We start from the raw sequence: 23917 nt of genomic DNA on the forward strand, positions 1-23917 counted from the left end.
AAACGAGGCAAGTACTACGGGCAGACAGCAGCGAGCGCACCTAACCCAGTGGAATCAGAGAAGGGGGAGTTCAAGTAAATGAGGAGGTGAGGGTAGGCAGAACCTTAGGCTGAATTTTGGCAGTGCGGGGAAGGGAGAGGAATGGAAGGAAGGCATGAGATAGGAAGGAAAATCAGGGTGGGCACTTACAAGTGTCAGTGCAACAACTAACCTGACTCGTTGCACGGACGTCATTTGGGGGTCGCCAGAGGTCGCAAGAGCGACCGCTGGCGATTGGCCAGCGACCCCTGTCGATCTCTTGCGACCTCTGGCCATTGACCAATCAGAGGAGGAGGGGGCGTGGCCACAGCGTGCTGCGACGCTTGTATTGGCCTCCATTTTGATTATTGCACGTGCGGCGAGCAGCGGAAAACGTGTGTGGTCGGTGGTTCTCTTCTCTGAGGCTGCTGTGTCCAGGCAAGCATTGATCCATCCACGATCATCCACCCCACTGGAGGCCAGGCCAGTGACTTCGAGATAAGTCAGTCCAGTCGACCGCCATGCCACCGGTCGGCGGTCGCCGCCGACGGCCGCAGCACCAAATTAATTTTACTCACGTGTAAATATGTGCTGGTGGCAGCTTGCAATGTTGTTAAGCCGCCATGGCTTAACAACATTGCAAGCCGGCGCCGCCGGCACATATTTGCACGTTAGTAAAATGAATTTGGTGCTGCTGCCTGCTGCCGTCGGCACCAAATTCATTTTACTAACGTGCAAATATGTGCCGGCGGCGGCTTGCAATGTTTTTAAGCTGCCGCTGTGCCGGCGCATATTGCACGTTAGTAAAATGAATTTGATGCCGACAGGAGCAGCAGCACCAAATTCATTTTACTACATTGCAAATATGTGCCGGCGGCAGCTTAACAACATTGCAAGCCGTCGCCGGCACATACTTGCACGTTAGTAAAATGAATTTGGTGCTGCTGCTGCCGTCGGCACCAAATTCATTTTACTAACATGCAAATATGTGCCGGCGGCGGCTTGCAATGTTGTTAAGCTGCCCGCCGCCGGCACATATTTGCAATGTAGTAAAAATGAATTTGGTGCCGACGGCAGCAGCAGCACCAAATTCATTTTACTACATTGCAAATATGTGCCGGCGGCAGCTTAACAACATTGCAAGCCGTCGCCGGCACATACTTGCACGTTAGTAAAATGAATTTGGTGCTGCTGCTGCCGTCGGCACCGAATTCATTTTACTAACATGCAAATATGTGCCGGCGGCGGCTTGCAATGTTGTTAAGCTGCCCGCCGCCGGCACATATTTGCAATGTAGTAAAATGAATTTGGTGCCGATGGCAGCAGCAGCACAAAATTCATTTTTACTAAAGAGACCCTCCTAAAGTGCCTCAGAAAACTGTCACCCCAGCACCTCTACAAGCACCCAGAGGCCCATGTTCACAGCGTCATGCTGGTCTAGGAGACTTGCAGCCCAAAAACAGTGTAGAATTGATTCATAAAATGGAAATAAATTGTACAACAAATAGGACATCTTTTCTTGGTAAGAACATGTTTTTCTGTTATATACGGCTTGCCTTTATTTAAATACGTTGTCGTTGTTTCGCTTTGCCGTATGCCATAAAGCATGTTTTCAAAGTGTGCTCTGTTTGCAGCATACATTTCTACTCCACTACTATGCACCTAAGTTTGGTATCCTGCTTTGGGATCTTATTACCCCCATTAGCAAACAGGTTTTCTGTATCAGAATACAATGGGCCTAAAAGCAATGGCCTATAGTCAATGTCAACAAAATATCTGATACCAGCTATCTGTCGACCCTTTGCAGGCTGGCTATTTCTAAAACAGACCGGCATCTTGTTTTGCAGCATTCATCTGGCCATTTCCGATGAGCTAAACCCTCGGAGTACACACACCTGTTTGGTGCTTACTAGAGGAAAATAACTTGGCTCCAAGGCTAATACTCCCATGATGCCGAATGGTCTTTTGTCCCCAGACATAATTGTTGGGTTGGGGGCTGGTAGCCCTGCTCCAGCGTCAATATGTACACGCTTGGGCTACTGGGGGTTAATAAGGAGTTGATCAAATCCCTCTGAAGTTAGGTCAAGCTATTGGCATGAAGTCCCCAAGAAGAATCAAGGGTTTGTATTTTTCATTAAAAAAAAAACAGCATATCGACTGTTATGGTTATCTATGTGTAGATTGTTCAGTTTTGAGAGGGGTGGATATGGATAGATCAATATTTGAAGCAGGTAGATTTGCTTGATGGAATGCACTGAGGTGGAAGGGGGGGTACTTTATTGGGTGTCCCTCTGATGTCTCCCATGTACTCCCCCCCCAATGTCTCTCCCTCCCTAGCCTAGACATCCCTAAACCCCTCTCCTCACACTACACCCATCTCCTCAACTCTCACTAAAACCATCTCCTCAATTCACCACTCTTCTCTAGCCATGCCTTACAACACTCTCTCTGGCTATCTCCTACCACTGTCTTCACCCCATTCTGCTTCTCCCCACCCTCACCAATACTGTCTTGCACTTTCTCCACCCATTATCACCATACACACGCTCTCGCTTTGACTCGCTCTCTAATACCCCTTACACCTCTCCCTCTCTATCTTTCTCACTCACCTTTTACACAGCCCCCTCCTCACACTAGACTACACAACACATACACAGCTAGTATCACTCTGAGATACCTCACCTGCACTCTGCTCCAATTCTGCCAACAACACTCCACCAGTCCGTTCCTCTGTCTGTCCTCCTCCTGGTTTCTTCATCCACCGTCACACCTCCTGACCTCAACCCTGCAACCCTCACTCTGCATTTCTTTCAGTCTCCTTTTATACTGTGGTCCTGCTGGTTCTGGTTCTCTCTTTCCCTCCATTTGGCTACAATGCTCACCTGTCTCTAGGGACCAATCTGTATCTGTCTTTTCCCCAGGGGCTGGGTTACATAGGTGAGTAGCTTTAAAAACTCTTCTAAGTCACTACACCTTTTCCAGCAGGGCTCTGATTGAATTCTCTAATGGCAAGGTAGCAGCCAGACTGAAGAAAACTCTGAATCCATCTCCTGCGTCATGTAATCCAAAAAGGTGGTGTGTGGTGAAGCATTTTTACTATGCCTGATTAAACTTCGGTGAGGTAATCGCCACAGGATTGTCACCATACTTCTTGCAGCGATCAGTCAAGACCATTGCAGCTGCCTCTGGTCCCAAGAGGGGCCTTTACCCCCTAGGCTGGATTGATCACCAATGTCCACCATGACTTGGTCCATTCAGCATTCCCTGGCTTTTTGGTTATTGAGGTATTCAGACCCATGTTCAACTCAGCCCAGGCAACCTTACTGGTACCCACCCAACTGCCCATCTGATCCCTGGTCTCATCTCCTTTACTTCACAGGTGGCATGTGAGGATCACTTCTTTGAGTGGTTTCAAAACCTCAAGTCACCAGCAAATACTTCATACTTTAAAGGGCTGATTTAGGATTTGCTTCTACAGCCTTTCGTGCCTCCTTTACAACCACCTCTTACACAACCAGTGCCCTAAGGTCCAATGGACAAATTGGTCGAGGCAGGACCTCACTCATGTTGTTAAGCCTGAGAAACCAAACAGAGAATTTCCCAATAATTCTTCCCATGCCTTATAATGTCAAAAATGTGTTCCTGGGATACACAAATCCACCAATGAATGTCTCCTGTGCAGCAAAAAAGCGAATATACATTTTCTATTGTCATTTTGCATCTGAACACCGTCAACTACAGCACATCAATACATGTTTGTGATTGATATATCCAGGTGGGATTTCCCAGCAGAAGGCAAGGGGCCCCAGAGATCTTTTTGAAATGGGCCCCCTCGCATCCTCCCCCGGCCCTCGTTACTCAGTCTGAGTCACTGTGCTGGCAGCGGCTTGCATGCATACCTTCTGTCCATTTGAAGATGTGAGGAATAATAACACACACGTACCCCCCCCCCCTCTGGGTGCCCTGTGCACTTCAGATCAGCAGTCACAAGATGCAAGTGTGTGCAGTAGATCTCGTGGGCAAACGGAGTCCCTCCTGCATTTTCAGGAACATCAGCTTGGAGGACAGTGTCTTCAGTATGCCTTAACACTTTCGGTGCCAGGGTGTTTGAACACTGCAGAGAGAGGCTTGTTTTTTTTTAATGATGTTGAGCTCCATTGCATTTCAGTGTATGCACTCGATTTATTTTTGTTGCATGTATACCCTATTTTATTGGCGATGATGTGATTGTAGGAAGTTATATAAAAAATGCCATATAACAGTGCTCACTATGTTAGTTTCTCACGCAGAAAACCCGTATATCCCTTAAGGCCAACCCTGATCATGTTGTTATAAATCACTAAAGTCTGTTGATCGCAAAATGTACTTTTTCATAGTGAGGTTGTCTGCACTTGCATAGGTGCTAAAGTGATAGCTGCGCATACCAGAACATTATGCCAACGTTTTAACTATAAATTGACCTTGCAAGAGGTCTTCTAGGTAGGCAGAAACATTACCAGCACCTGATAAATTGGGCACGAAACATTATGCAAAGTCAGATCTTTTAACATAACGATTGCAAAAAAAACCTTGTGTTTCCGTTTTGCTGGTGCGCTCTCAAAAGCAAGTAAATTAGTAGTATGCACACATGTATTCCTTTGGATGCCCTTAATTATTATGTGATTATGAGTTTTCAATAGGTTTTGGTCCAACTCACGTGTTCCAACAAAAAGAGCACGTGTTTTCCAGTCTGCCTTGCATGTTGAATGTGAGCGACTTGGTGTTGTATATGCGGACCATGGTCATTTTTCCTCGAGTCATTATTTCGTGGGTCTTTTTTTCCAAGTTGGCCGCACCAATGCATGCCAACAAGCCCCATTCCTTTGGTGAGATGATAACCCAGTCCTGGTTTTAACTATGCATTCTGGGACATCTAGTCCTGTATTTATAATGGGGAAATCCAATACTACAAGTCACACAATCCGGGCCCAGAATGCATTGTTAAAACCAAACCGTGTCTAGCAAATCCTAAATGGAGTGTGGTATATTTGAATTTATGCCACTGTGAACGCATCCACAAGCTCTTGCCCGTTCCCTGCCCCCCATCCTTCTACATCTGGCCCATTTACCTGTATTTTCCTTGTTTTTCTTTACACAGCTCAGCGTCGATATTCTGCGCAGGTCAGGGACGCGGCCATTCTCCCCCTGCAGTGGAGCCGTCACAGGTTGCCATTGCATGCCCCCACGGATGCCCTGTTACTGGGATACCCCTTCTATTTTTTTTAATTACCAGGGAAGAGAGGGGGCACTTCGGTTGGTCTCCTTATGGATTTTTAGTTGGACATTTTAAGTGGTACTTAAGCCTCACCTAATAGCCAAAAGGATTACATTGGAGTACGACTAGGAGGGAGATGAATTATGAGGAGGGCAACACCGCTTGCGAGTTTTGTTTGGTTATTTACCCATCCATTATATGCCCCATGCCATGCTAATCCCCATGTCTATTCCCACCTACTACCTGTCAGAGGCATTGCTGGGGGGGGGGGGGCTGAGTGGTGCTCTAGCCCTGTGTCATTTGGTTGTAGCCCCAGATAGAAGCTCAGGGCTAACAACCAAAAAAGCTAGCTAGCCCCCAGTCCCGATAGTCCCAAAATTAGCAGAGCCCTGGATCTTTTCCAGACCTAGCAACACCCCTGCTACCCGTCCCTTTCTGCCCAAAACATATCCTTCAAGGATCTCTTTGAGCTAGCTCTATCAAGAAGTAACATCAGACTTTGGCCTACCAGTGTCATTTCTAAGTAATATGGTGAGTCAATGGCTAACTTGCAGGTGTAAATGCTAATGGTATAATACAAATGTCTTAACCAAGTGTGAATTCAGCCACTTGATTTAAATCTGTTCCTTGCACTGAAGTCCTGCTAAAAACAAGCATTCACAAAGCCAACCGTTTTCACTTGTGCAAAGGTATTAGATAGGCATTTTCCAGGAACTGCTTTCATACACAAAGGTAATCAAACTATTTTCCAGCTGTTGCCATTTTACCGCCAGGTACTACAGTTTGGCAGAGCCTGACAAATCTCTACTCTATGCCTACACAAAACTGTTTAATTTGCCAAAGCATATTTTTCCTCGCTCCTTCACCTTTTCTCCATTCCTTAACCTGCCTGCCAACACATTAGCCCGCTTGCTCCCATGGCCAGTGCAGAAAAATGACACGTTTAAACTTGGACTAAAAAGTAAATCACCTACCAGCCCACTGTACAGACAGACTAATGTGTTGCATGCTATGTCCTGCAGCCGGCCTTAGAGTCACATAAATTACCTGCCACTGTAAAATGCAGTAGGATCGGTCACTGAAATCTGTAGGCGGTAGGGCGCTTAAAAAGCAGTAGACTACTGCCTAAATCTGTAGGGTTGGCAAGTATGTTAGTATAATGAATTCAGTGCTGGCATGGCAGCGGCTTTACATTAGGGAAAGTAAGCAAGCCGCTGATGCCGCCAGCACCAAATTCGTTTTACTAACGTTACATTTTGTCTTTTATAGATCATGTGGGGGAGGGATTGAAGGCATTTTTACTTCCTGCTGTAAGATAAGTCATCGCCGGTTTCATGTGCCCCTGACCCCAGCCAGTGTGTCCATGTGCCCCTTCTCACTTTGCCCATGTGCCCATTGCCCCTCACCACTGTGTTCATGTGCCCTCCTGAGCCCAGTTTACAGCAACAGCTTATGCAAATTAAACTGCTTAAATTAACCACAGGCAGATGAAATCCAAGTCATTTGTGGCTTGCTGCCTATACATTTTGCAATGCTTTTAACTAGGATTTTACATTGTGACACGACATTATGTAAACTGCTCCTTGCCTGAGTCACACACTCAGCCTGGGCCTGCTGCGGCCTACAGAGCTAGTTCCTAGAGATCCTAGGGCAATGGTGCATAACATGCGTCCCTCTGAGTCACAGAAAGATGAATCGTTGCCGGGCCTGAAGTCAGTCTCTAGGTCTGTCATGTGCAAAGCCTCTGTGGTCCAGTCTGTCTTTGCATGATGCGTGCACCCCAGAACTCTAAAACTCTATTCAAAATTAATATGGTCTGGTGTTGCGCAAATTAATCTTTCTGATATTTTGTTATTATTTTCAGACCTGCATCTTTGTGTGGGAGTTCCTTCCTTTCTGTGTTCTCAACGCCAGCAAACAGTACCACCATTGAGCAGCTGACATCCAGCCTTATCTGTGACCGCTGTGAGAGGTAAATGAACGTGAAGGAACATATTGAAAATGTAAAGCATATGTTCACAATCTGATCTGTTAGTCCACATCTATTTATGCATTGCAGCCTTGTCCTAGTTGTTTCAACACTAAAGATGGCTGTTTCTCTTCCATTAAATCAGAGAACACCACAAAATTAACTCCAAACTGTATGACACTGAACGCATGCTTCACTTCAGTTTTTTGGGAACCACGGGTTTCCTTTTTTCTTAGGGGCAGAGTTTGAACAGGTTGCAACTGTTAATCTCTCAAATGTAAAGTATTACCCTGACAGATAGGACTGACCTAAAAGTAAGCTACGAAAATAAATACTTGAAATCACTGCTTACGTATGTACTCAGTGCTGCAGATAAGATTTTGAAGTGGGACTATTGTATTCCCTATTTTGTAAACTTGGAAGTAAAATGATTTGTAGGGAGTAAAAATGTAAATCTAGTTCCCCACGGCAGTATTTTGTAAGCAAGTAAAAATGCTTTAACTGAAAAACGTAAAGGTTTTTCTAATAATTATGATGTACCTAGTTACTCATACACATTAAAAGATCATGTGCATGTCTACTAAAGAATCTTGATTTGCCAGATGCGAGTCACCTAATTCAAGTGACAAGAACTGCCCTCGTCAACCTTCGACAAGAATGCCATTGGGTGAAAATCATCAATGATGCAACGGAATTGGCAGAAAAATGTGGTATTGAAACAGTTGAAGACTACGACCGCAGAGCTTTACCGGTAAGGCAGCACCAACTGAGCAGCAAACTCAAAGAATACCTTGTTGGTACTACTGTAGGGAAGAGGCCTGGGCATTATGAGCACTCTGAGGATCGAATGCCACAGACTGAACGGATAAAGCAAGAGGTGTTTTTCTCCACCTTGGATAGGTTTGTAAGAGAGTTGGATGCTCGTTTTATAGATAACGTGGGGCTTATCAAGGCTGCCGGCATGTTCAATCCAAGGGCTAAAAATTTCTTGGAGGACTCATCTGCAGATTTTCTTGCTCGGCACTACCTAAGGCCCCAAGTCGATTATGCTGCATTGCATTCAGGCCTTGACACTGTAAGGAGCTATTTATCTGACAAGGCAATAGCAGGTATTCACTCGGTCAGGTACTATCTCAATGAATATTCAACAGGCTTTTCTGATGTCCTAAACCTGTTGGATCTGGTTCTTGCATTGCCGATTACAACTGCAACAAATGAGAGGTTCTTCTCCGGTTTGAAAAGAGTTAAAAACAATTTGCGAAATAGATGTTGAGACAACAGACTAAGTGATTTGTTGGTAATGGCATGTGAACCTATGGAGGTTAATGAGGTAAATTTGAGTGATGCCATTGACCGATTTGCTGACATGCGACACAGGAGGTATCCTCTGAAAAGATGAACCATTATATTCTTTGACACTGTTAGATTATAGCTAAAATTTCCAGTTAGGTCTTTCTTTTCAAGTCACGCAGACCTAACCAGCACCAACACCATCTGCTGCTCTCCTACACTACCAGCCTCTTCTCCTCATGAAGTCAGCTATGATATATCGCTCATGCACTACAACCAGTTTGTCTTCTCTTCAAAACACTGCATGGTATGCTGTTGAGTTTTGTCAACATCCTATTTTTTACCAGTGAGCTAAGCAACAATGGACCATCACGTCAGAAACATCATGTGTGTCTTTAAAATGGCAGCATCTGCCACACTGCCGGCATCCTACAGATTTTCAGTCTAAGCAACAACAAGACATTCAATTAGCATTTTCCTTTGAAGCCAGACAGGCATTACTAGTAGCACAGCCACAAGCAGCTGTCAACCGCCAGTCTCTTAGAATTTGAGTAGCCTCCATCAGCATCTTCTTGACAAGTCAGCCAGAAGCTGCAGCACAGCTGGAGTTTTGTGTCATGAAAACATTTGCTATCCGATTTGCGCCTCGCTCTTCTTCATTTCCAGTCAATAAAGCTATGATGAGCCATCTAAGCAGCAACTTCCTTTAAGCCAGTCACCAGCTGCCCCCCAGCTACAGTTCTGTCTTGACAATGCCAGCACCGTATCCTTGATTTGTAGTCAACCAAGCAATGATGAGACACACCCAGTCAGTGTCCTCTGTTATAACCAGCCCGGCACCATCGGCATCACAGCCAGTATTCTGTGACCTCAAAACAGCACCTGCCATACTTGAAGCCTCTTCTCTGCCAAACACCTGCAGCTCCACTACCAGAGTTCTGTGTCTTCTTGATCTGTTGCCATTGAACACTCACAGACCTCTCCTCTGGTTTCCGGTCACCTAAGAAACAACCTGCCTTCGAGTCAGAATCTTCACCTCACATGCCATTGAAACAGCAGCACCGGCACGTCTGTCAAGCCACTGTTCTGCTCAATCTGGTAAGAAACTACATTTTAAGTCTTATGATCAGAGTGAAGGAAGAGCAACTGTTGGGCATTATCCCAAAATCTATATGATAGTACTAATTGTTGGAATGTGTACCATTATGGAGAGGTGCGGGGTGTGGATGACAATGAACATGTAGGAACAGAAACCTAGGCATATAAAGAGTGTTGGTGAGTGTGGGAGTAATGCAAAATGCAGCCAGGATTTTTTTGCCCATAAAATATGGGGACAGGACTGATGAGGCTTTTGGTACTGAAGTTTGTATCACTCAGTAATGCACTGTATGCCTTGAACACATTTTAAACTAATCTTTTGGCAGCCAAAATAACACAAGACGAACCATTAAAAACTGAGGATGCCATACATGTTTTCTGGTGAAATATTCTCCCTCTCCCCTTTTATCCTGGCTTTCCCCTATCCCCGTGCCCACCTATCCGTCCCTGTCCCCCAGAATGTGATTTCGCTCTGTAGTCCTGTTGAAATAACAGGGCAGAGCCACATAAAGAGGGGATTGGGGTTCATATACTTCACGTGGCAGCATGGACCTTGACACTGCTACATATGATGATCCATTCTTGTATGAAATGTCACAATACACTGATATCGTAACCATTTTTTTCTTAGTGCACTGAGGGATAATGCTTTATGAGGCCACTTCCTGTGATGTCATGGTGGGGGTGTGGTCAAATGACATCACTTCCGGTGGGGTGTGGTCAAATGACATCACTTCCTGTGGGGGTGTGGTCAAATGACATCACGTCATGTGGGGGTGTGGTCAAATGACCACTTCCTGTGATGTCACTCTTGGGGGTGTGGCACTGTGATGTCACTTTCGCTACCCCTGGCATTTTGGTGAAATGACGTCCCTGACTCGTTGTAATGTGCCGGGCCATTTTCACAAGCTCATAAATAACATGCCATGGAAAGAAAAAGAGGACTAACCCAGGCCCGATTACCTGGTGGCCATCTTCACATACTGTGGCATTTGCACCACCTCTGCCACATACTATGGTGGGCCATGACACGTGCCCAGTGCTTTAAGTGGGATGAGGATTTGCGGGTGGGATCTAACAAGGGGGCATGGCCCTATTTGAAGGCTTAGATGGGGTGGGGGAATACTGGTAGCCAAGCAGGAGAAGAGGGTGATTGAGAAACAAAAGGAGGGAGTGCACCAAAAGTATTGATAGCAATGCATCCTGCCTCCCCTTTTCTTTCTTTCTGAGAGGTGCCAAACCCCTCAGGCAGCCTTTTAACTCAAAAGAACCGTGCAGTTAAAGAGCTGACCACAAAGCTTGGGCTCCTCCTATGTTTCTAATCAGAATCTCTGACAAAGCAGGTCACCCTGTAACCATGCAGCTCTGTTGACCCCTGAGGGGATTTGTGTCTCTAACAAGTACTGAATTGTATTGGAGGGATTGTACATTCCCAGTGCATTGCATGTACTTGTTGCTTGCCATTTTGCATCTGGCTGGGTTGTGTGTGTGCTGTATCACATTCTATACTTATTGTATGTCCAGATTGTGCACTTTGATATTTAGTATGTGCATATTGCATGTTTTCCTTTGTGCATGTTCGGAGAATGATGTGTGTGCACACTAATAATGCCACCTGATCTAGATTGGAGAGGGTTCTGAGGCTGTTATCCTCCAGCTAGGAAGGGATATGACCGGAAATGGGCCAAAGATTTTGTAGTCAGACAGAATGACAGACGATAGGAGGAGGCAGAAGCAAGTGTGATGTGAAGATCTGTGGATGATGAGCATCCCTGATTGTGAGTATGTTCGTGTAGAAGTACTATGTAAGAGTCAAGGTGTTGGGACAAACTCCCAGGTAAACCAGAGGGCCACTAGGAGTTTGCAGTCTCTTGGAAGGCCCAACACCTTCTCCCAAAAGGAACGTAGACTCAGTCAAACGGCAAGTTTGAACTGTGGTTTATTACAGCAAAACCAACAAAGATCAGTACACAGACAAAAGAAATCTGTGGACGTCTCAACATCTCCTGGCTTGTAGGCCTGTTTTGTCCTAAAGTTGTGTGAGAGTGATGTCACAGCCTGCGCCCCGTACCAGAAAAGCTATCAAACTACTGTACTTGGTACTGATTAATAGTTCACCTATAGTGGACCCTACACATGTTAATCTACTGGCTTTTGCATGACAGGTGGCTGGCCTGGTCTGTCCCAAATTACTATCTCTAACTATGTTGCAGTGTGGGTGTCTTACCATTGGTTCTTGCCCATTGCTACCTACCCCTAGGATATTGAACTGTGGTTGGCTAGAGCTGACGTCCCCAGGCCTGGGATTTGCAAGGGTTCTCAGCTCTTGGTGTACCTTCTGAAGGTAATAAGAATGGCTATGTGTCTGCATTGTAACTTGTGCGTACCACCTTAGTCTATGAAAGTGCCCATTCATCTTGTGCAACACTTGACTCACATCTTAACATCTTTTTATAAGAAACTCCTGGCGGGCGGCGTGAGATCGTCTCCCTTTCTCAGTGCTTGTTCCTGTCTATTGTCTAAGTCGGCCGGGTCACGTGTTTGGAGACCATCATTTGGAGCTCTGCAGCTCTGATTTATGAAGAATTATTTGCATTTGCTGCAGTTGGTGTTAATGTTGTTCAGGGAATGGAATGTCATTCGTATCTGGTGGCCTTGGCAGCGGGTTCTGTCTCACAGGTTTGCTCTTGTCCAGTCTGAATTTAACTTAGCTCAGCTCTTGTTGAGAGGCTTGTGGCCTGCTGTAATTTTCCTAAACCATTATGCGGTGCCTACCATGTCCATGCTATTCTATACTTCCCATGTATTAGTCACACTTGGCGCTGTCAGGTCCCATAGGTGGTCTTGTAATTCCATAAGGTTATTTGCATATAAGCATTTGCAAGCTTTACTCAGGATCTCTTGCTTCTTGCGGTTTCTGCATTTCTGCGTCTAGCTAATGACAAAATAATAAAGCAATGAGAGTATGTATATGTATCTGTCCTCTAACTATAGAACTGTACACTCGTATTTTTCATATATTCGAGTGCATGGTTGTGTCCTGGTGTGCGGATGTCACGTGTGCTTCATGTCTGATGCTGCTAGGTCGTGGTGTCTCTAACGACATCAGTGACTTGGCTTCTTGCCACCTTAATTGATACTGTCAATTGAGGTGTCTTTAGTTACAGTCCGGGGCTCCTCATACCCTCTGGGGTAGACTTTTATGGGCCCTGGTCTGTAAGGTTGGCTAAGGGGGTAACTTTTAACATACTTATCAATCATTGGAGCACTAGGAATTGGTCCGAAATAGTATGGATGTTCACGGTATCTTCTGGCCTTCTTCCGTGTCATATATCTTATAGGAGGGCGAGGAGGGGGTGAATTTCCCCATCCTTCTTCAAATGTCAGTGCAGTGGGATGGACTTTTTGTTTATACTATGAAAACACATCACTTGTTTGGAGTATTTCTACTGTAGCTTTGGCACGTCCGACATGGTAGACTTTAAACCTTGTCCCCTCTTTTTTATTGTTACAGTAAGTTAGTTTGGTTCATGGCATTTCTGTTATTTAGTGGGTACGAATACCACATGTTTGTGGTTCTTATATTTTTGAGATAAGGATTTAAAGTTAGTATCACTGGGGAGGTAATTTTTAATAGGGCCATAACGTAAATGAAAGGCACAAAAGTCTTGTCTAAGGCTTGTACTCCTTCCGTTCCGTGATCTGTATGTAGGAGAGGAGGGGCGGATTGTAACTGAAGTTTCTGCAGCTACCTTCCTCTCCGCCTTACAAATGATCCAGCATTTGATCTGACATGGATTTTCATGCTGGCACAAATGCTCTGGATTGCTATGGAGTCTGACAGCTTTTTACAACAGCAAAAAGCAGGCAGACCCCATAAGAATCCAATGTAAACGCCGCTTTCCAGCATGTACCCCACCTTTTTGAACTTCCCTTTTTCAGTCCACCTGCAAATGCGGAAAATTCAGTGGCAGAGACCAGTGCACGCAAATGTGAAAACGTGATGGGTCCCTGCCGCCGAATTACGGGGACTTGCAAAATTGACCACTGAGGTGCTCATGTTCATGAGTGGCATTATGTGATTCAAAGGCGTAAAAGCCTTGAGTAAGGCTATAACGCCTTTCAATCAAGCCACGCCACACTTTCATTCATTTGTATGGTGGGAAGGAGGGACAAAATGCAACTTGCGTTTCCGCCACTCTCTTCCTCTCCACCATAGAAATGCTCCAGGATTTTCATGTTGGCGCACATTTTACAGTAAGTGCTTTTGGTTCACGTTATTTCTGTTATTTTTATGCCGGCACTAATGCTGGAGATCCCTGTGGGTTCCGCCTGCTTTATGCAATAGCATAAAGTGCAAACGTAATGGCTATGCGCCATCAAATTACTAATTTAGCCAACATGAGCTTATGTATGTTCTGTGCATGCACATATTATGAGATGTCCATAATGGCATGTCTTATGTGTTTACTTAATTTTTCAACATAGATTTGGAAGTGCACATCATATGTGTTTTCCATCTCCTTACGTTCCAGAGGAGTTGTTAGTGTTTTGTGTGCATGTCTATAATGGGATGATGTGTGTGGTGTCTGTTTCCCTTTCCATACCTGTTTTGGTATTTCCTGTGTGTTTTGGACATGGCCTTAACAGTACTTTCTTCTAGTCATATGTGTTTGTGTGTTTATGCATGCATGTTTGGTATTTGGGGGTGCGCAGGTCCCAAGAAACCCAGTTGGCGGCCATACTTCTGAGTGTATTTGGGCATGCAGTATGTATGGGGGTCATTACATTTTTGCTGGTCTGGAAAAATTGCTGGTAATTCCGGCACCATTAATTTTAAAGGACCGGAAAAACAGAGATTTGCCGGTGGGGGCACTGCATACAGATCACGGAACGGAAGGAGTACAAGCCTTAGACAAGACTTTTGTGCCTTTCATTTACGTTATGGCTGCAGGTAAATCAGGCCTCCAATGGAAAAAAAAATGACACAATTACCGGCACCGGTATTACCAGTGCCAGCAATTGCAGCAATCCCCTGCATGGAATGGGGATTTCCCGCTGTTGCCGGCACCTGGAATATCCCAGAAATACAGGGATATCAGGCGCCAGTAACGGTAGGGTCAGTTTGCTGGTATCCCGCTGGATTTACCGGCAGGATACTGGCAAACTCATAATGACCCCCTATATCTTCTTTGTGTACGCCTGAATAAATTTAGTGTTAGTCATACACGTGTGTGTGTGTTGTGGGTGTGTGTCTGCGTGGTGTCTATTTGCGCATGCATTATCTGTACCTGTGCCCATGTGTCAAGAAATCTAGTTGGTGGTTTTATATGTTTGTGTGTTTGCGCTTGCATTATCTGTCTCCTGACGTGTTTGTGTTATATTCATTGCTGCTGCTAAGGTTGGGTAAATTTGCTTTGTATTAGGAGATCAGCTACTTTGGACTGTACATTTGTACATAAAGGTTTTTGTTAATTATGTTTCCAGGCTTTTCTTTTTATAGATGGTTCAAAAACAGAAGTATCAATGCAAAAGCACCTGTGGGAAAAAACACGGAAGCTAACAACTCAGGCTCTGATCATCGACAGGAAATATGGTCGGTTCTCACTGCTACCGGTGTTAAAATTCTACAAAGGGAAAGTGGTGCCGTGCCTGGTCTACGGAGGTGAAGCTTTGCCCGCGATCCCATCAACAATCTGGCAAAAATTGGAGGGATACTTCTGGCGGAAAGTTCTCCAATTTCCAAATTCAACATCCATTGCAGCCATCACAAGAGAATTGGGCCTACGCTCCATGAAAGCAGTAAAAGAGGCAGGAGAAATGGCCCTTTTCAGGAAAAAGTGCTCATGTCTGAATCTCCACCGCTATACAACCTGATAAAAATGGAAATGAATAATGATAGCTGCAAGATGTTGACTGCATGGGCGACCAAACAAAGAACAAGCCTGGCTAACATTGCATGCACAGAAGAGATACTGACTCAAAATCCAACCAAAGTCAAAAAGAAAATGGACCAAGAAGACTGGATTGAAACCCAAACCATTGCAGAAAAAAAAAATGATTGGTGCATCTCCCTCCTCAAGCAAAAATATTGCACGCCATGACTGAAATCATCAAAAGATTTCCGGACAGAGCTCTTCGCTCAACTTTTCTAAGGGCAAGACTGAACTTACTGCCAACTAATGAAGTTCGGGCCATCAGGGGGCTCTCTACGACAAACCATTGTCGCCTGTGCAGTTTCATCAGAAAAGGAGTCAGTGAAACACCTTCTGTTAAACTGCTCTAAGACTATTAAATGGAGAAGAGCGCTCCTCGGCCCTCTACTTACCCCATTTCTCTGTTTGAAGAAGTGTGGTGGTCCCGTCTAATGAGTGGCTCAAAATCTTCCTGGTCCCTAGCAACGGCAAAAATCCTAAAAGCCGCCTTGAACGAATGCACGAAACAAGAGACGGAGCAACTCACAGTGAGCTTAGCCGACTAGTCAGGTCCAGCGCCTAAAAACAACAGATTCAAAAAAAAAATAAAGCAATAAAGAGAAACCAAAGAAAAAAAAAGAAGGAAAAGAAGGGAAAATCATTTTGCAAAATCATAAAATTGATAAAAGCAAAAAAAAAAAGATGTTTATTAGACTGTTCTGTACATATGTTTATATGCAGTGAATACCCTTTTTTCTGTCAGTGTATGATGTTTCGAAACAAGTTGTAAATTTACATTACTTTTGAAATGTGAGTGCCCATTTTGGCACAGATAGCGGTAACCATGATATAACAGACAGCAACTCTGAATTATAGTAGTGGTGAATGACTTTCAGGATCTCCCTCATTAATATTAATGAGGAAAAGTTTGGATACATTTAGACTCATTGCATGCAAATTTATTGCATAAATATTCAGTAGAGGTTTCCTGAAAACCCGGCATGGATCCGGGCCTGGAGTTGGAGAACCAGTGATTTGCAGCACAATAAACGCTTCTAAGCCATGTAAAACAACATAGATTACGATGTATCCCCTAGCAGGGTCTATACTGCAAGCTCTTGACCTTTCCTTACCAGTGAAGGAATAGGCGGTAGCATGGGCTGTCTGTCCCCCAAAAAAGGAGACAAGGGAATGCGGGCTGTAGTTACATGGGGCGCACATTCTCCCAGGCAGAAAATGGAGGTGCAGACCAAGCACAGCCACCTGCAGCTCATCAGCAGCAGCTAGGATTCGTACATCAGCAGGACAGGTCATGGGCCCCTTATATAGGTAGGGGGATCTGAAATCGAGTTTCTGGTGGCCTAATTGGGCAAAATTCACAGCTTTTTCAATTACTGTAATTGACAATTTATGAATTTATTTTCCAGCCACACTTCTGCTGGTATTGCTGAAAAAATGTGCAGGGTTTTTTATTTTAAGAAAATCAATCGTCAGATTCAGCAAAGAGTTTTCACTTAGTTTCCTGAGAAAACCTCCAGAAAAGCATATCTGCTGATGCTTGTTTCCAGTGAAGCATCTTGAAAACTCAAGTAAAGGTTTTCACTTAGAGGGCCATTTTAAAATCCAAGTGTTAAAAGCAGTTTTAAAACTTGCTTGGCCACTAGCTTTGGCTGGCGGAGTGAAGGCACGCAATAGATCACCGTGTTCACTGCCAATCCCGTACCACCTTTCGGTATTGAATTGTTTTCCACCAGCATGAGCTATTAAAATCCAGTGGATTTCCGAGGAAATCATTGTATATTGCACTGCAAGTGGACACTGCTGCGGGCATTTACACTTCAAAGCCAGGTTCTAAATTCATTTTTTGCACTCCATAGTATAAATTATAAGGCCATGTAAGGGCTCATGTTTTCATACCTATCCTTGCAATTTGTACAATCTAGAAAAGTACCCCATTAGTTTGTTGAGAAAATCTTCTGAAAAACTTAATTTGTAGATTTGTGATTGTCAAACTAAGTGGAACACTAAGCTGGAGAGTGTTCATTTAGCTTTCTCTTAAAATCTCCAGGAAAAGTATATCAATAGAGACGTTTTTCTAGCAAACTAAAATTAAAAGTATTAATTCCCTGAAAAAATCGTCATCAAAGTACAGGACAACCACAAAGGAAGAGTTTTCATTTACTTGCCGAGAAGATCTCAAGCAAATGTTTTTATGCAGAATGTCTTTTCAGCAAAGCAAGTTGTAAGCTCAAGTAGACCGTTTTCACTTAGTTTGCTGAGAAAAAAGTTAATTTGCAGAATTTTCAACTGCAAAATAAGTGGAAAACTAAAGTTTTGTTACATTGTTTGCTGAAGGAATCTGACTTCATTCACAGTATATATAGCCGTACGTGCTGCGAATAGCATGATATGAAATAACTTCCTACTTGGAGTATCGTCATACCATTCCTCCACCTCTGCCCCAAATAGCATGGAACTAGGAACTTTGCTCATGTCCATAGTCTAGGCCTGGGGTGCTGACTTCGCGCTACGTTTAAGCTTTGTGCTACAGTATGATGCTAGTATCTAAGATGGCTGCTATCCCTGCATGTACATTACACCTTCAACATGTACAATAATATGACTGCAGATGCCTGTAAGGCCACCCTCTTCCCTCTGGTCTCTTACATTACTGATGATGGTTGCCTTATTCTAAAGCACTTGGGGTGCAGGAAGGTTGTATCCCCTTCCGAACTTTCCCCCCTTTTGTTAATTCTACATTAACAATCTCCCCCATAAACCCATCTTTACTTGTCCCCCGGGAGCATTCCTCTTCCAACCTTTCAGCCTCCAAATAAGGTGGTGATCCTTCTTTTGGGACCCATGCTCTACAGACATGATGTAAACTCTGGCCAGACTGGGCATACTCTTCAGGGGCGCAAGTCATGTATATACAACCCCCCCTTTCCTGCTAAATAAACCCAATGCTCTGTATAGTGCTCGGGGTCAGGTGGGGGTGTACCGATAGTACCAGGAAGGTGCAAACGCTGCTCTATCACCACCATGCGTGGTTTGTTTGGGTCATCTGTTTGGACAGCACTGTCTTTTGTACTGCAATGTGCATTTGATAACCCAATTGAACCCATCAGGGCGCTGCTAGGTACTTCTTTGGCACATCAAAGTCCCAATTGGCAGGTGCAAAAAAGGACCAATGTGAACACAACGGGCACCAGCATCTTCATGGTCGCCCCATCCAGGATGGTGCCCAAGTGAAAAGTCCAACAAAACAGTTATCCTCGTGTATGCCAGCTTCAGTTTGCATGTGCGATGCAAAGGTGTGTAGTGCTCCTATTATCTGCAAACCCCTCCTTCCATCGCTGTGAGCAAAACAAACGCATAACAGCTCTGAAGGCTTATCAACCTTAGTGCACGCATCTCGACCTTGATTGCATTAAGGCCTTGTTCTGTGTCGTTCGCCAACTGTACAACCTCACATCTGATAATTTGGAGTCACTTGGCATTTGCGGCTGTTTCTACTCCAGGCAGAAGTAGAGAGGCAAATAATGTTTCTCCTTCGCTAAACAGTCTACTAGGTATTTCTTTGAGCCATTCAGAGGACTCTTGAGACAGATAATTGGCTATTATTTTCCTGCTTAACTTGCTTTTCTTTTCTTTCTCAGGCAAGACACAGAAGATTGGGCGTTGTAACAGGTTTCTGTTGTGCCCCATTGTGGCTGGAGCTGAGGTTGGGACAGGCAAAGTGTTCGATCCCACTGCAAGGTGTTCTTCAGGGATCACAAGGATTGCTGAGTGCAGCATGGCCAGTGAGTAATAGCCCCTCCATCATGGTGGGAGGTGCAAGAATGCCTGCTGTCCACACACCAAGTAACATTCCATTACGGCAGTTGTACCTTTTTCGATGTCTGCGATAAACAGTATCTTATTGCATTTAAGATTAGCCCCCACAAAACAGTTCCTTCATTATAAAAGCATAGTTCATGATTTTCTTGCTACTGCACTGTCTTCTCCATTGCTTTGCCCCATGTTAATTCTGTGACATGTTAATTCCAGAACTGTGCACATACTTTATTCAATTGGGCCAATACTTCATCTCCGAATCCCACTAACCCTCCTTCTGCGCAACACATTGATGTTTCTTGCCACCTGCTGTCTTTGTATGTTACTCCTCGTAAATTCATGTATGGCCTCGGCAGACACTGGGTGCTTTTGGGGTTTTGTTTGCATTGTAGATGATCGGCATCCATAGTTTCTAATTGCGCATTTTGTGCCTGGAACGGGCCTTGCAGCCTACACAGTTCAAGAGGAACTAGGCAGGATTGAGCCTCTAAAATTGGTATTTCCTGTGATATTAAACTTTAGGTGTCCCTAACAGACGTGGTACCAACGAATAGACATAACAACTTCCATAAACTCTTCTCTTTCCCACCAAACTCATGTCTACGTACCAACTATTTGAGAATTCCCGGATGATGTACATTTTCTATTGTGTCTATACCTAGCCCACTATGTTAAGGTCATTTCTGGTGGTCAGCAGAGCCGTACCCGGGATCCGCGGACCTCCAGCTCTCGGAAGCCCCTAACTTGTTCCACGTCCCAAAGAAGTAGAAGGCCCACACAAGAGCAATAGTTACTGCTGTTTTATTGCAAGAAAACAGACATGGACAGGTACATGGAGCGTAGGTTCCAGGCAACTTCTTAGTGCAATCGGGCCCACAGGCCAATTTTCTACCTGAGTGACGTAACAATGTGCGTCATCTGCGAAAGATCATCCCCAAACCTATCGCTACGCCGGGTTGGTTCCCTGAGTGGTAGTTTCAGTATAGGACCATATAGTGAAAGGGTTTATTGGTAGAGTACATGTCAGGTGGTACGCTTGGTTCGTCCCTAAAACTTGTTACTTCTAAAAGGTTACATGGAGGAAGTTAGTGATTGGTTGCATGAAAACGTCGTCAGTCGTTAGCCCCCGTGCCCTGATTGGCCCATCAGCAAGCCCCCAAGCCTGGGACCATCGTCATTCCCAGCCCGCGATGTACCTGGTGTTAGAAACACTGTGTGACTGTGTCAGTGGACGACAATGGACATATCCTGCTACTGCCATTAGAGCGCTCCTTTCCCATCGCAGCCTGTGTCTGAGTTGTTACAATTTTGTTGTGAGCGGTGTCCCAGACGTGGGACACCAGTGCTTCTTCAGTCTTTGGGAGTTGGTGTCGTATCAGCACGGAATGTGGATTGCAACATTGCGACCTTGGCTGTGGTGGCTCCAGCCAGGGACTGTTCTGCATGCTCAGCACCCTGGGCTCCATACAAGCTGCTACGGGCCTGTCGACTCTGGTTTGGTATGGTTCCTTGTACATTGGTCCAGTTATAGGGCCTTGTCATTGAGGTTAGTAGCATGAAACATCTACAAGCATATACAGGAACTCTTCCGGTGTCTTGCGTTTCTGCGATGCGGTTGCTGGCCTATGTGAAAAATTATAACAATACACGTCTGTGAGGGTACACGGTCCGCTATGTCATAGCACTGAGCGTGTTCTTCGTGTGAATTGGTGTGTGTCTGATCCAGGTTCACGGCAGCACATGTGTTTCTGTCTTTTGCGGCTATGCCATGGCAGCTTAGGTTGCGAATTGTTTTAGTCAAGCTGATCCATGCGATCGGTCTCCGCTCCGTCTTGGTTCCTACCTTGTGCTGCGGCCAGGTTTTGCAGGTGGAGCATGGTCACGGTGGATATTGACATCCGAGGCAGTGGACAGAGGTGTGAACTCACCCCCCTGAGGGTAATTTGGTTGTGAAGTTGTCGGCCATAGTTTGTACGTAGGTCTGGGGAAGGGACTGTCCCATTTTCCCTCCCGTTACTTTCTTCTAGAGCCAATATGAGGGCCACTAATTCTGTCGCTTGTGTTGAATATTGTTGGGGCAATTTGACACATTTCACTTGCTCGCTTGTCCAGTCTTCCCTTAATCGCACAACAGCTGCACCTGTTGTTCTTATGCCATCACTCTGGTCAATGGTTGAGGACTCATCAATGTACAGAACATCACCTCCCTCTAGGGCGTCTTCCTCTACCTTCCGGTTGGACGAGTAGTACTCGATGGCATATGTACAATCATGTGCATATTCTCCCTCTGTTACCTCTTCTGTTATGAACTGTACTGCAACATTGTTGCATCTCACTATTTTTAACTCTGGTCTCGACAATATAATCTCATATCCTGTTGCCCTCTGGGTAGTGAGTGTGCTTTCTGGTTTATGCAGAATTGCAAAGAGGGCGTGCTCAACATCGAGTGTAGTGGAGCAACCCATAGTGATAGATGACGATTTTTCTACTGCAAATGCAGCAGCAGCCAGGTGTTGTTCACGCAGGAAGTGTCCCATCATTACTGGGTCTAAGTGCCCGCTGTAAAATGCAAGAGGCTTGTGTCCCATGCTGGTCTTTTGGGTGAGCACCGCTTTCATTACTGCCCCATCGCAATGCAAAAAGATGTAGAACTCCCTCTTGTAATTGGGAGTGCCCTGAACTGGTGCTGTTGATATGGCCTCCTTTAATTCATTGAAGGCTTCAGTCATTTCTCTCGTCCACCCCAGCTTCCTCCCCCCTCTTTTTGCTTCCTTGAGAGCTGCCAATAGGGGTCCTGTTTATGTGCTGTAATCGAAAATCCATGCTTTGCAGTAATCACATAGGCCAAGAAATTATTGCAATTCTCGTATTGTTTGTGGCTGTGGTGTATTCATTATTGTCTGTGCTCTTTGTGGTGCAATGTTTTGCCCTGTTTGTAAAATGGTCTGTCCTATGTATAGGACCTGTTCCTGGCAATATTGCAGTTTTGCTTTGTCAACCTTGTACCCTTTCTCGGCCAACAATGTGAGCATCTTCACCAAGTCCTTTCTGCACTCTTCGGTGGTGCTGCAGATGAGAATGTCATCTACATATTGCAACACCGTGCTCTTAAGCTCAACATTCCCCAGGTCCATCTGTATGACCCTGTTAAAAATGGATAGTGACTCGCAGTATCCCTGGGGTAACCTAGTGTGTTTCCATTTTGTGTTGCGGTATGTGAAGCTGGTCTTGTGAGTCTGGGTGTAGTGGTATTGAAAAGAACGCATTCTTGAGGTCGATCACAGTGAATCGTGATGCTTCTGCTGGTATCCCACACAATATTGTGTCAGGGTTAGCTGCCACCGGATATTCTGCCTCTACAATGTGTTTAAGGGGTCTCAAATCCTGTATAAAACACCAAGACCCTTCCTTGGCCTTGCGCACAGGGTACACTGCCGTGTTACATGGGGATTCTGATGGTCCAATCTACCCCTCTCTATCAGTGTGCTTATTGTCTCATTCCTTCATCAGCTTCTTTTGACAGTGGGTATTTTCTGACTCTGGGCAGTATTGCTCCCTTTTTCAATTTTATCCTCACCAGCCAATGCTCTTTATGCAACCCACATCATAGGGACCAGTCATCCATAGTGAGGCAGGTACAGTAGCCAAGTCTTCATCGCAAAAATCAGGTGGTGCTGGAAGGGGTGCCTCTAATGCCATTGCCATTTTCTGTGCAACCTCCTTGTATCTTACTTTCAACCAGACGTAGACACACATCTGAACACCATCTCGCCATCTCCTTCTTCGTCTGAGAACAGTTCCTCGTCTGACACCTGTGTTAACCTTCACCCTTCCACCAGTGCTATTTACAGCTCTCCATGCCTTTCCTTCCTCATCCTGGGTGTGAACAGCAATCTAGCCTTGCCTAGCTACTATTCCTTTGATGTCCACTGAAATTATTGCCCCTTCTCTCTCACCTCTGGGCATTTCTGGCCTGAAAAGATAGGCAGCAGGTCTTCTCCACACTTTACCCTCAATTCCTGGTAGCCATGCTATTGCCATGTCTGTCCCATATTGGAAGATCTCAGCGTCCACTGATTCTGCCGTTGCCACTGTCTTGCCACAGTAAGCCTAGAGTAGGTGTCTCGCTGTGAGCATGTGTATGCCTGGTGTGGAGCATATTTTGCCTTTGTCAGTGAATGAGATGGTCATGTTCAGTCTACTCATGATGTCAAGCCAGAGTATATTCTTGCTTCGAGTATAACAAGGGCAAAGATAAGTCGTGATCCCCTACAGATAAGGAGATGTTATCAGTAAATGGAACCACCCCTCGAGCCCCAGATAATCCTTGAGTGTGCATGGCAACGCCTGACAATTTGAACATTCTCTCCCTGATGCTGGATCTAGTGACTCCTGTGTCAACTAGGAAAGAGAATGTTTTGTCACCTATCGCCACCTTTATGCGTGGTTCCTCCGCAGGGTTAGGTGTTACCGACAGGATGGAACACAACAAGGAAGTCTGTGTGTTGTCCTATTGGGGGTATAATGATTGTCTGC

General features: G+C 45.0%; 1 long non-coding RNA gene across 1 annotated transcript in view; it reads left to right on the forward strand.

The window, feature by feature from the left end:
* Positions 1-23917, forward strand: part of LOC138526236 (uncharacterized) — a 205468-nt gene that overhangs the window by 130647 nt on the left and 50904 nt on the right. Inside the window, exons 2-3 of the long non-coding RNA XR_011283573.1 lie at positions 7137-7244; positions 19204-19347. This is a non-coding gene — a long non-coding RNA (uncharacterized lncRNA). The remainder of the gene's footprint in view (positions 1-7136; positions 7245-19203; positions 19348-23917) is intronic.

Source organism: Ambystoma mexicanum, chromosome 1p (genome assembly GCF_040938575.1).
Source record: "Ambystoma mexicanum isolate Mex_15411 chromosome 1p, UKY_AmexF1_1, whole genome shotgun sequence".
Taxonomy (NCBI): Eukaryota; Metazoa; Chordata; class Amphibia; order Caudata; family Ambystomatidae; genus Ambystoma; species Ambystoma mexicanum.